Consider the following 11,470-nt stretch of genomic DNA (forward strand, 5'->3'; position numbering starts at 1 on the left):
GGCAGTCTGCACAGACTCACAAAGGGCCACCACAGCGATGCTGGTGGTAGTAAGAAAAACAACAACTGGGATGATGGCTGCAATGAGCAATCCCAAAAGTCTTTTGGGTTGTAATTGGCTCAATGCTCTTTCTAAGATTTCAATAGCTATGAGCCTTACCATTTCCTGGTGAGATTAACAGGTATTAGGATTTCTGCTTGTCTCCTAAGCACTATAATAGTGCTGATGTTCAATGAGGTTATATTCTGGGTGGTAATACAGGATGCAAAATAAGCTCCTTCTCCAACCTGTATTAGAAAAGATGAACTATGGTTTATTAGTAGATGGGGGCCCATAACAAGACATAGGGGTGAGTGGTGCAAATTAGGCTATTGTCAGTATGATTATCAGTAAAAATCATACTATAGTAGCCAGGGGAGTTCTGGTAGTCACCATGCCACAATTTCAAAGGATTGAAAATATGGCCTAAACTCCATAAAGTTTCCTGAACTGGCAAGCCTAGTACTCGAGGTTATGGGGAACTCACCCCTCCCTCAGTCCAAACCACAGGCATGCCTGCATAACTGATGTAACTAGTATTAGATGCACTGTGTACCAGAATGTCAGTGTGGTTGGCTTGCTAATGACCATGTGGGCTCCAATCTATAATCTGTTGGTCCCCTAGGACTGTCAAATGGGCATGACTTCCTCAACAAACTTCCCAATGGAATACTTCAGCAGAAGGGTCCCACCACTTATTTTGCTTATATGGAGGGGTGGGAGATACAGTATTAGTCAGATTGCTGCAGGCCAGACTGCCTGCTGAGAGAAAGGTTAACTAGGCTTTAATTTGATCATGTTTAGGAATGATAAATAACCAAATCTAATTATGAGCTCTCATACAGTAGAGAGGAATTGGGGGAGGTAATGCATAAGGGTAGTAAATTGGAATAAAAAGAGGTGTTGGAGGGACAGGGAGAAAAATATATAATTTACTAAATTGCCTTAAAAATGTTTCCTTATATCTGAAAAACAAAATGCTTAAGAATTAGCAATACTTTTAACAAAAGTTACAAAAACTATATAATTATTCATTCAGCCCTATAATAAAATTTTTGTTTTTCCTGATTTTTCCTGCTAGTACTTTTATAAGTTCAAGTACTTTATAGAGTAATACAAATGACATGGAATCTTGTCCTTTCTAAAAAACACAGTATTGCAGAGTAACAATTAGAGCTATAAATGAAAGCATAATATAGTTACTATTATTTGACAAAGTTTTCCATGTACCTTAAGCAGAAAACTTTCCTTTAAGAGAGAAAACAAACACCTAAGGCATTCCAGAGTCTATTGGAATGATCTAAAGCCAATTCTAGGTCAAGGAAAAGTTTCTAAAAATTCAAATCCTGGGAAGGCAGTCAAATACATTAGATTAAAAAATTATATATTATTATTATTATCATCATCAAACAGTATTAAATAATCTATTCATTTAAAGTAATCAAGCTCCTGACTAACATAACATAATTATTTTAATAATCCTATATAATAGAAGGCTAATATGCAAATTGACCAAACAGCAGAACGACCAGTCACTATGATGCTCACTGACTACCAGGGGCAGATGCTCAATGCTAAAACTGTCCCCAGTGGTCAGTGTGCTCCCGTAGGGGGAGCGCCACTCAGCCAGAAGCCCTTAGTGGGGCGGGGCTTAAGGCTGGCTGGTGCAGCAGCGGTGGCCCATTCAGGCCTAAGCCAGCAGTCTGACATCCCCCAAGGGCTCCTGGACTGCGAGAGGGCGCAGGCCGGGCTGAGGAACCGCCCTCCCCAACCCCCACCCCTGAGTGCAAGAATTTCATGCACCTGGCCTCTAATATATATATATGGCTTTTGCTTCCTAGGCAAATACAGGGAAAACTTTTTTTTTAACTTTCAGAAATAGGCTTATTTTTTTCAAAAGAAAATATATTCTTAACAGAAATAACATAACCTTGACAACTCTCAGGAGGCTGGGTGTGTATGTGGGGAGATAGCAGGTCCTGGGGTTTGTTCCCAGGACTGTAGTAACTCCTGGGCCTCTAACAGCTTTAGTGTAAAGTACCACTTTTTTCCCTTTACAAGGAGAGTGCCCCCCAACCCTGCTGCTGCTGCTTCTGCATCCTATTCAAAGGTACTTCTGTAGCTCTAGCCCTCTAGAATAAATACTTGGGAAGTTAATTTTTCCCATATTTTTCTCTTTTTGAGTAGACTAATAATATGAAATTTTGTATATAAGAAGAGATCTTAAAAACAGAAACCAAAAAAAAACCCCTACAGCAAATGAATGAGTATTCACAAAAGGGTGGACTGGGACATTAGCCTTAGAATCTTATCTCACACTAACCCAGCACAGCAAATGGGTTCTGAGTAGCACAAAGCCCAAACAGCAGAGAAGAAGGATTCCCTATATTTATAAAATGGTGAAGTGCAAACTAAGTCCCCCAAAGATAAGAAAACAAGTAAAGAATATCAATCAGTAACCAAATTACATTACAGACAGATAAGGACTTCCACTAACTAAAAGTTTCCAGTGGCTGATGCCTTGAGAGGGAGAGTATGAAGGGTCCCCAAGATTAAGAATTCTTGGCAGCTGCTGGGAAGTTCCTGCAATCCCTACCACTTGTTCAGCCTGCCACAAGTAGCTGGGGCCCCTAGCAAAGTGAAATATGCCCAATTTTTAAACAAATTAAACCAAACAAAGACACAAAACAACAATCAACAGAGACACTCTATGTACAATATTTATAGGCATGCACAACCCACAGACAAGACTTAATAAATTAGATAATAATTTCCATGGATCTTTCAGAAGATGTCTTATGGTGCCCAGGACTTACAATCAGCATACAGCCCAGAGTGGTCGCCAGTGAACACCTACAAACAGCCTGTTGTTTACAGGTCTCATCATATTCTGCTCTCCATAATATATATTGACTGGGGTCTAGAGTTGTTCTGGCTAAAATCTGCCAGTCCCAAGGAGTCATGTGATAATTTTCAGACAAGGCATTAAGGACTCCCTTTGTAAATGGACTGTTAGCCTCATTTTTTCTAATACTCTTCCTTATTTCCTTAAAAGTATTAAAGGAGAGTGGTTCATGTATATGATTACCTTGCTGATCTTGCATAACTGGGCAAGTCAAAAGCTCTCCTCCTAACATAGCTTGCCTGACACATCCTATATAATAAAGAGCTAATATGCAAATGGTCGTCATGCCATCACACTGGGACCGGGGACCTGAGGCCGTGCCCCCCACCTGGTGGGGCTTGACGAGGGACCTAAGGCTGAACACAGCACCGGGCCAGGGGAACTGAGGCTACGTCCCCTGCCCTGCGGGGCTTGTCAGGGGTGGGACTAGCCAGGTCTGGGTCTCACACAATTTTGAGGTGTGCACGGGTGTGCGGGGACTTGACTCTGGGTCTTGTGGTGTACCCCAGACTCTGACAGGAGATTTTCATATATATTTAACTAATTTTCTTTCATCTCTGACACTTCTATTATAGAGAAAGGGCAAATAGCAATGTTAAAATATTTCCTCTAATTAATTCCCGTTTAATGTGCATAAATTTCGTGCACCGGGCCACTTGAGGATCTAGTTGATGAGCTTTCCCACACCAGAGGACGGCAGAGCCTTAGGTATTACAGGCTCTACAGGCTCTGCTTCAGGAGGAGGGAGCAGTAGTAAATTTTCCTGTCGCTCTGTAGGGTTGATCCTCTATATGAAATGGGCATAGTGCAGCTTGAATAAGAGCCCACATAGTTAATGATGACAAGGGCACTCGTTTTCCCTGGGCCTGATTTCTCTTTAAATTCCTGCCCACTTGTTCCCAGAGATTAAGGTCTAGCATTCCAGCATTAGGGAACCAAGGATTATAAATTTTAACAGTCTGTAACAGGCTCTTTAGTTGTTCTTCCGTAACAGAGGCACCACCTGCTTTTGATAACTATTTAAGCACTGTGATATATTGCTGTTGTTCTCTGGACAGCTGTTGTCCAATTGTGAAACCTTAGCTGAGAAACAAGCCCCTGGCACTTGGAAATCCCAACTGGGCTCCAATGACTTACTGCACAGTAACTTTGGTTTTCTTACGCTTCATTTTTGAGGATTCCACTGCGTCTCATTGTGTTCCTTGTTCCTCACACAGGGAACCACTTGCCGAGGCTGACTGGCAGACCCTGAGTGACAGATGAATGATTACTCTGACATATGTTTCTGTGAAAGAGAGGGCTAAAGGATTGCTTGGCTTGAGAAACCAAACAGCCCCATTTGCCTGCCTCCTTAGGCGTTTATTGTAACAACAGCTTGAACTAAAATTAATTATTAGATACTGTCAGTAGAGTAATCATCCTTGACACATGTGTCTGTAATGTCCTTTAAGCAAGGACATCTAAAGACTAAACATAAAGATTCCAGTAAAACACCTGGGGGCTCAGAGTTGTTTGGAAAAGTCAAGCCTTTGGCCAGCTCCCACCCCCACCCCCACCCCCCAGAGGTTCTAACCTTTTGGAGATTCCTCCTTACAAACTTTCCAACCAAGTCTTGTGCTTCTCCACACACTATAAGTGTGAAAACATGCCAGCATGAGTATACTGTCTTGTGACTTGGTAGACATGACCAGTGCTGTTCATGCAGCAAAAGGCTCTGTGTGCTTTAAAAAAATCCTAATCTGTGACAATAGGGTGCTGAAGGCCTGGGGTTGGGGGGGAGGGAGGGGTTGGGCAGGGGCAGGCTGGAGGGGATAAGTTGGGGGAAGGGGGACATATGTAATACTTTCAACAATAAAGAATTATTTTTAAAAGTCCCAGTCTGTGGATTCACAAGCTTGGGTTGGGTCTAAAGCAGGTTCCCACCTTTGGGAAGGACATCCCCACAATCCTTCAGCAGCAAGCAGAGGAGGTCATGGTTGGTTATGCAGGAGCCTAACAAAGTTGCTCTGCAGAGCCTCCCTGAGACCCTGCAGTGGCTCTCCTGTGCCTCCTCTGCAGCTGACCTCACCTGCGAGTCACACCTGTCCTCACTTCAAGTCACAGTTGGCTGGTCTCAATCCCCCTCCTTTCCTACAAATGTTTAACCGTTTGAGTGCCAAGCAGCGCAATCGCGCTGCTTGGTATTTCTCGACATAAAATAAAACGAGCGCTATCATGCTGTTTGGGTCTTTTCGTACTCATTTAAAGAAAGCGCGGTTGCGCTGTTTGGGATTCTTCGACAGTGTTTTTTCAGTACCCCCTGGGACTCAAACGAATCGTATGTTTTCTCGACATAAAATCTCAGCAGCGCAATCGCGCTGCTTGGGACTCAAACGGTTAAGAAACAGCAACAAAAGGTGGAGGAAGGTGGGACTCACCTTAAAGGGTATGTAGGAAGGAGTAGCTGGACCAATGAGAAAGCCATAAATGAGCTGAAGAAACACTAGGAAGGGCAAGTTTAGAGGGGCTCTCACACACTTGGCCAATTGACTGCATTATTGCACCTGAGTCATTCCCCACCTCCAGGTGAGGATTTTTCTGAACTTGGAAAGAGGAAGGATTTTCCTAGCACTGCCAAGACTCAGATGCCACCTCCCTGCTGGGGACTGTGAGCGCGAATGGCCTCCTCAGCTCATGGTGCCAGAGGTAAGGGTGGAGGAGCAGGGTTTTCCTAATGTCTTTAAATACATCATGACCCAGTGTATACACACATGTAGATGCACATTAAAACAAGTTTTACATGATATAACCCTCACTACGAGTGATGTCCTTTTAGAGTTTGCATTGTGTTATTTAAAAGTACTGTTCTAGGCAAGGATAGAGGGGAGAAAGATAAGAAAGAAAATCAGAAGGGGAATGGGAGTAATGTGGGAAAGGAAGAACAGAGAAAGAAGGTGAGGAAGTGGTGCCATGATGTCTCTTCAAGAGCATTTGCTCTATAATAACCACATCCCACTCTGTGTGTGCCCTCGGCACTGTCTTTTCCAGTGGTCCCTGGGCTACTTGGCAGCAGGAACAAAACCGTTTGCACCTCTATAAACCCCACAGCTCTTAGCAGAGGAATTCCTAGAATCAGAGAAAACCTTAAAGGACATTCCTTAGTCAAAGTGTGTCATTTTCTAGGGGAAGAAACTGAGTCAGTCAGCCAGCCAGTCAGACTGAGATTATTCACCTTAGTCAGGCCCTGGGCATAATCAGGATTTGCTGGTGACTGGTCCCAAGCATCAGTCTTTCACATAAAAGTGAAGGTAGCAATATCTATAGTAGAGGTTAGTTGGAGAGTTAGTATTATGTGAGCCTGGCACACCACAGAAGCTCAATAAACAGCACCTGCTATTATTATGGCTAGTAGTAGCAAGAGTGAAAACAATCTCAGACAGCACTGGCCAGTTCAAGTATGCTGCCATTTTAACTTTTTGGGGAGATTTGGCTGCCAATGTCTTCACCCTAAACAAAATGGAAATCTTCATAGGCATGTAAGGAAATGACCTTAGAAATAGAAATAGGAAAGATGTGCATACATATACCTACAGCCTTAACAAATATTCATCTTGGCTATACCAACATTTTTAGTGTACATTTTTGAGAAATGGAATGATTTTTATTTCCCCACTGATTTCATCCAGTATTTTGGGGAAGACATAACCCTCAGAGGCTCAAGGCTACTCTAGTCTATGTACCAAAATAAATGCAAAAGTGATTTATAGAGATGGATAAAATAAATGGGGAAGGTACTCCAGAAAAATTCATGATAAGACCTCGAGAGCATGTTCTTTTCCTTCCACAGACCATCTTCAAAATTTACAGTTTGTAAATACAAATGTTTCAGGAAACAGTTTTAGTGTTTAATGCTTAGATTGGGTTGTTGTTTTGCTATACAAAATTTAAATGAATCTATTAATAACTGAACTCAGTCGGGAGTTTAAATTATCTACAGAACGCCAGAACAACGTCACTATGATGCACACTGTGGCTAGCCAACCAGCCCGAACAGGGGACTGGCCAGCCTACCGCCCGCGGCCCCTCCCCCTGCCTGCCTGGTCTGATTGGCCCCCATCAGGGTGGGCCAGCCAGACCCCAACCGTGCATGAATTCACGGACTCATCAGAAAACACATGATTGGTAAATTACAGATGTTGACAATAAAATCTAAGATCAATTATTTTGCTCTAATTTTCTCTCTTGTCCACTAGATGGTGGAATGGAACCACTCTAGGTCCTGCTAGTTCAGAGGCAGCTCTTCCTATACAGATTTTAAATGGTCAAACTATATTTTTGTTTTGGTTCCTTCCAGATTTTTCTCTCACCTAATGAAAAAGAAAGGTAAATGTTGCATATGCAAATTTTAGGGCAATTTTTAAAAAATATGTTTTTATTGATTTCAGAGAGGAAGGGAGATATAGAAATATCAATGATGAGAGAGAATGATTGATTGGCTGCCTCCTGCACACCCCCAACTGGGGATGGGGCCCACAACCAGGGCATGTGCCCTTGACTGGAATCAAACCCGGGACCCTTCAGTCCGCAGGTCGACGCTCTACCCACTGAGCCAAACCAGTCAGGACTTTAGGGCAATTTTTAGTATATTAATAGGGTCATTTTGATTGGGTAGCTGTAACTGCCTTAAAGAACCTCTTGTTCACTGCCTGAGGGCCTGAGCCTGGAGCTGTCTCCACTTCCTTTGGAGGAACACTGGAGAGTATTATGGTGCTTACATGAATGAAAGCATGTAAGCCAGGCACTATGCTAGGAGCCCTGCTCTGCTCTGTCGCAGCAGCTTCTACCACAGCTTTGTTCTACAGCGAACAATCCAACACTGAGTTTCTTACAATGCTGGAGACCTCTTATCAGCACATTCCTTATCACATTGGACCAGAATTATGGATCTTAAGAATAGATCCTAGAAACCAAGATGGCCACATAGGTTAACGTCGGAGTTTGCAGCCTCGAACAACCACTTCAAAAGTACAACTAAAAGACGGAATGGACATCATCCAGAACCACAGGAAGGCTGGCTGAATGGAAGTTCTACAACTAGGAGGAACCGAGAATCAGAGGAGGCACAGTGCTGAAGTAAAATACTAAGGTGCGGAGTGCGCGCGGTGTGGGCTGGTGGCTGAGGGCGTGGTTGTCTGTTTCAATCTGGAGGGGAGCCCCAGACTCAGAGCTCCAGATCCGGGCGAGTCTCTAGGGACCCAGACTCAAACGGGAGAAGCAGGACTGTCTGGCTACGGTCCCTCCGAGGTTTGCAGCTGTTGCTGGGACAGAGAGGCAGAGCCCCTGGGGACGGACTGAGAGCAGCCATAACTGCTCCCTCCTTCACCCTGTTGATCCCGTGGGATCCGCCCCGCCCAAGCCCTGCACAGAGACATTTGCCGGATAGCCTCAGGCAAAGGCTGGATTAGCACCTCCCTAGAGGACACAAGTTCTTCCACTGCAAACACAGCTGATTATCACAGCCAGTCGGCCGGGAGGTCAAATCCCTGTAGTATTAACTATAACAATCAAGGCTTAACTACAACAAGACTGCGCACAAAGACCACTAGGGGGTGTACCAAGAAAGCGGAGACAAAGAAACAGGACAAAACTATCAAGGGAGGATATTGAGTTCAGAACCACACTTTTGAGGTCTCTCAAGAGGCTTCTAGAGTCTGTCGATAAACTTGATGAGATGTACAGGAAATCTAATGAGACCCTCGATGGTGTGATAAAGGACCATCTAGAAAGTAAGCATACACTGACTGAAATAAAGAATATTATACAGACTCCCAACAGCAGACCAGAGGAGCGCAAGAATCAAGTCAAAGATTTGAAATGCGAAGAAGCAAAAAACACCCAACCAGAAAAGCAAAATGAAAAAAGAACCCAAAAATATGAAGATAGTGTAAGGAGCCTCTGGGACAGCTTCAAACGTACCAACATCAGAATTATAGGGGTACCAGAAGATGAGAGAGAGAAAGATATTGAAAACCTATTTGAAGAAATAATGACAGAAAACTTCCCCTACCTGGTGAAAGAAATAGACTTACAGGTCCAGGAAGCACAGAGAACCCCAAACAAAAGGAATCCAAAGAGGACCACACCAAGACACATCATAATTAAAATGCCAAGACCAAAAGACAAAGAGAGAATCTTAAAAGCAGCAAGAGAAAGAAACTCAGTTACCTACAAGGGAATACCCATACAACTGTCAGCTGATTTCTCAACAGAAACTTTGCAGGCCAGAAGGGAGTGGCAAGAAATATTCAAAGTGATGAATGCCAAGAACCTACAACCAAGATTACTTTACCCAGCAAAGCTATCATTCAGAATTGAAGGTCAGATAAAGAGCTTCATAGATAAAGAAAAGCTAAAGGAGTTCATCACCACCAAACCAGTATTATATGAAATGCTGAAAAGTATCCTTTAAGAAGAGGAAGAAGAAGAAAAAGGTAAAGATACAAATTATGAACAACAAATATGCATCTATCAACAAATGAATCTAAGAATCAAGTGAATAAATAATCTGATGTACAGAATGAACTGGTGATTATAATAGAATCAGGGACATAGAAAGGGAATGGACTGACTATTCTTGGGGGGAAAAGTGGTGTGGGAGATGTGGGAAGAGACTGGACAAAAATCATGCACCTATGGATGAGGACAGTGGGTGGGGAGTGAGGGCGGAGGGTGGGGTGGGAGCTGGAAGGAGGGGAGTTATGGGGGGAAAAAAGAGGAACAAATGTAATAATCTGAACAATAAAGATTTAATAATAATAAAAAAAATAGATCCCAATAGTGGGCTAATTTTTACGTTACATGGTATATCCCACTTCTCTGAGTCTTTTTATATCTCCCTCCAGTGTTTTTTGCCAGTTTACATTGCCCAGTCTGCAGTTCCTTCAACGCATAGTCCTTTTCTACCTTTAGCCGGCCCAAGCATTTCTCTGAGGGGTGGGGGGGTGGGGGGGCTGCACTGTGACTTAATCCTGGCTATCGCTCTGGTTGTTGGCAGTGGAGATTGGGGAATAAGGGGAGATATGTATTGTCTTGGAAGGCAAAAATCTCTACATCACCAGGCTTATACATACATCCCTGAGAGGACCATCAGCCTTTAGCAGAAAAGAATGGGTTACTCCTATAGGTCAACAGGTTCAGGGAAATAGGGAAATGTAAGATTTTCAAATGCATTGACCCAAATGACCCATTTTAAGTCTCAGCATCCTCCCCAACTATACCCCACCAATCAGAACTGTGACCTTGGTGTAGCAGACGTGGTGGTGTTGAGCATTTAACTTCTTTGGTACTCTGCTAATTTAGTTTTTGGCCCAAAGATTTTGTTTGCCCTCTGGCTACAGGATTTGTGAATCATTTTATACGCTGCCAAAAAGACCCTCTGGCTTCCACACTTGCTCTGATACCGGCAATTAACCACTCTATTTTTCATTATCTTTCTTTAATAATGTTTCTTTCATTCTGAATTAATGAGTTCTCCCCCCTACACACACACACACACACACACACACACACACACACACAGATGACCATTCAGTTCCAAAATTCTTACAATTACTATTTCCTAAAAACCCTGAAATACTGCATCTGTTGGTGCACTCCCTCCTGCACCCCATTCTAGTTTGCCACTGCTGAAAGTTTAACAATTGCCATAGCATTCTCGGGGCTACCAGTGCTCCACTGCCACCAAGGTTCTCATTAAAACGGGCTGGCAGGTGACCCAACTTCAAACTTCCATCTTTGAGTCTTTTTCCAGGACCACTCTTGGTACCAATCCTCACTGATTGAATTCCTCAGGAAACAGATTCTGAGATTTTCATGCATGGTTTTTATTGGGTGGGTGGTACTCTATCAGCCAATCCCTGAGAGAGGTCAGAGGGGCAGGATTGGCCAAAATTTGTACTGTGAGGCCAAGTGCGATAGAAATCTAGAGCCCACAGGACCTGTACCCTGGTGGGGTTAAACATTATTATCAATCAGTTAACTTTTATTGAGTGTCTGCACCACCCAATTTCTGGGCAGGGCTCCAGGACCAGAAGATGACCATAGCTACATGGCAAGGTCCTCCCTCTCACCAAGGAGCAGACACTAATAAAGGTCTAAGCCATATGCACTCAGACGGGGTAGGAGACCTGGCCAATGGGGCTCAGTTGGTTGGCCGATGCCAAAAGGTCGCCAGTTGGAGTCCTGGTCAGGGCACATGCCCCAAGTTGTGAGCTCCATCTGGTCAGGGTGCAGGAGGCAGCCGATGGGTGTTCCTCTCTAAAATCAATAAAAACAGCCCGGCTGGTGTTGCTCAGTGGTTGGGCACTGACCTATGAAACAGGAGGTCACAGTTAGATGCCCAGTCAGGGCACAAGCCCGGTTTTCAGCTGGATCCCCACTGGGGGATGTGCAAGATGCAGCCCAGCAATGGTTCTCTCATTGATGTTTCTCTCTCTCCCTTCCTCTCTGAAATCAATAAAAAAAAAAAAAAAAAAATACAGCCCCGAA

The sequence above is a fragment of the Myotis yumanensis genome, unplaced genomic scaffold (genome assembly GCF_028538775.1).
Source record: "Myotis yumanensis isolate MYYU_CA2020_CCGP unplaced genomic scaffold, mMyoYum1.0.hap1 SCAF_2, whole genome shotgun sequence".
Taxonomy (NCBI): domain Eukaryota; kingdom Metazoa; phylum Chordata; class Mammalia; order Chiroptera; family Vespertilionidae; genus Myotis; species Myotis yumanensis.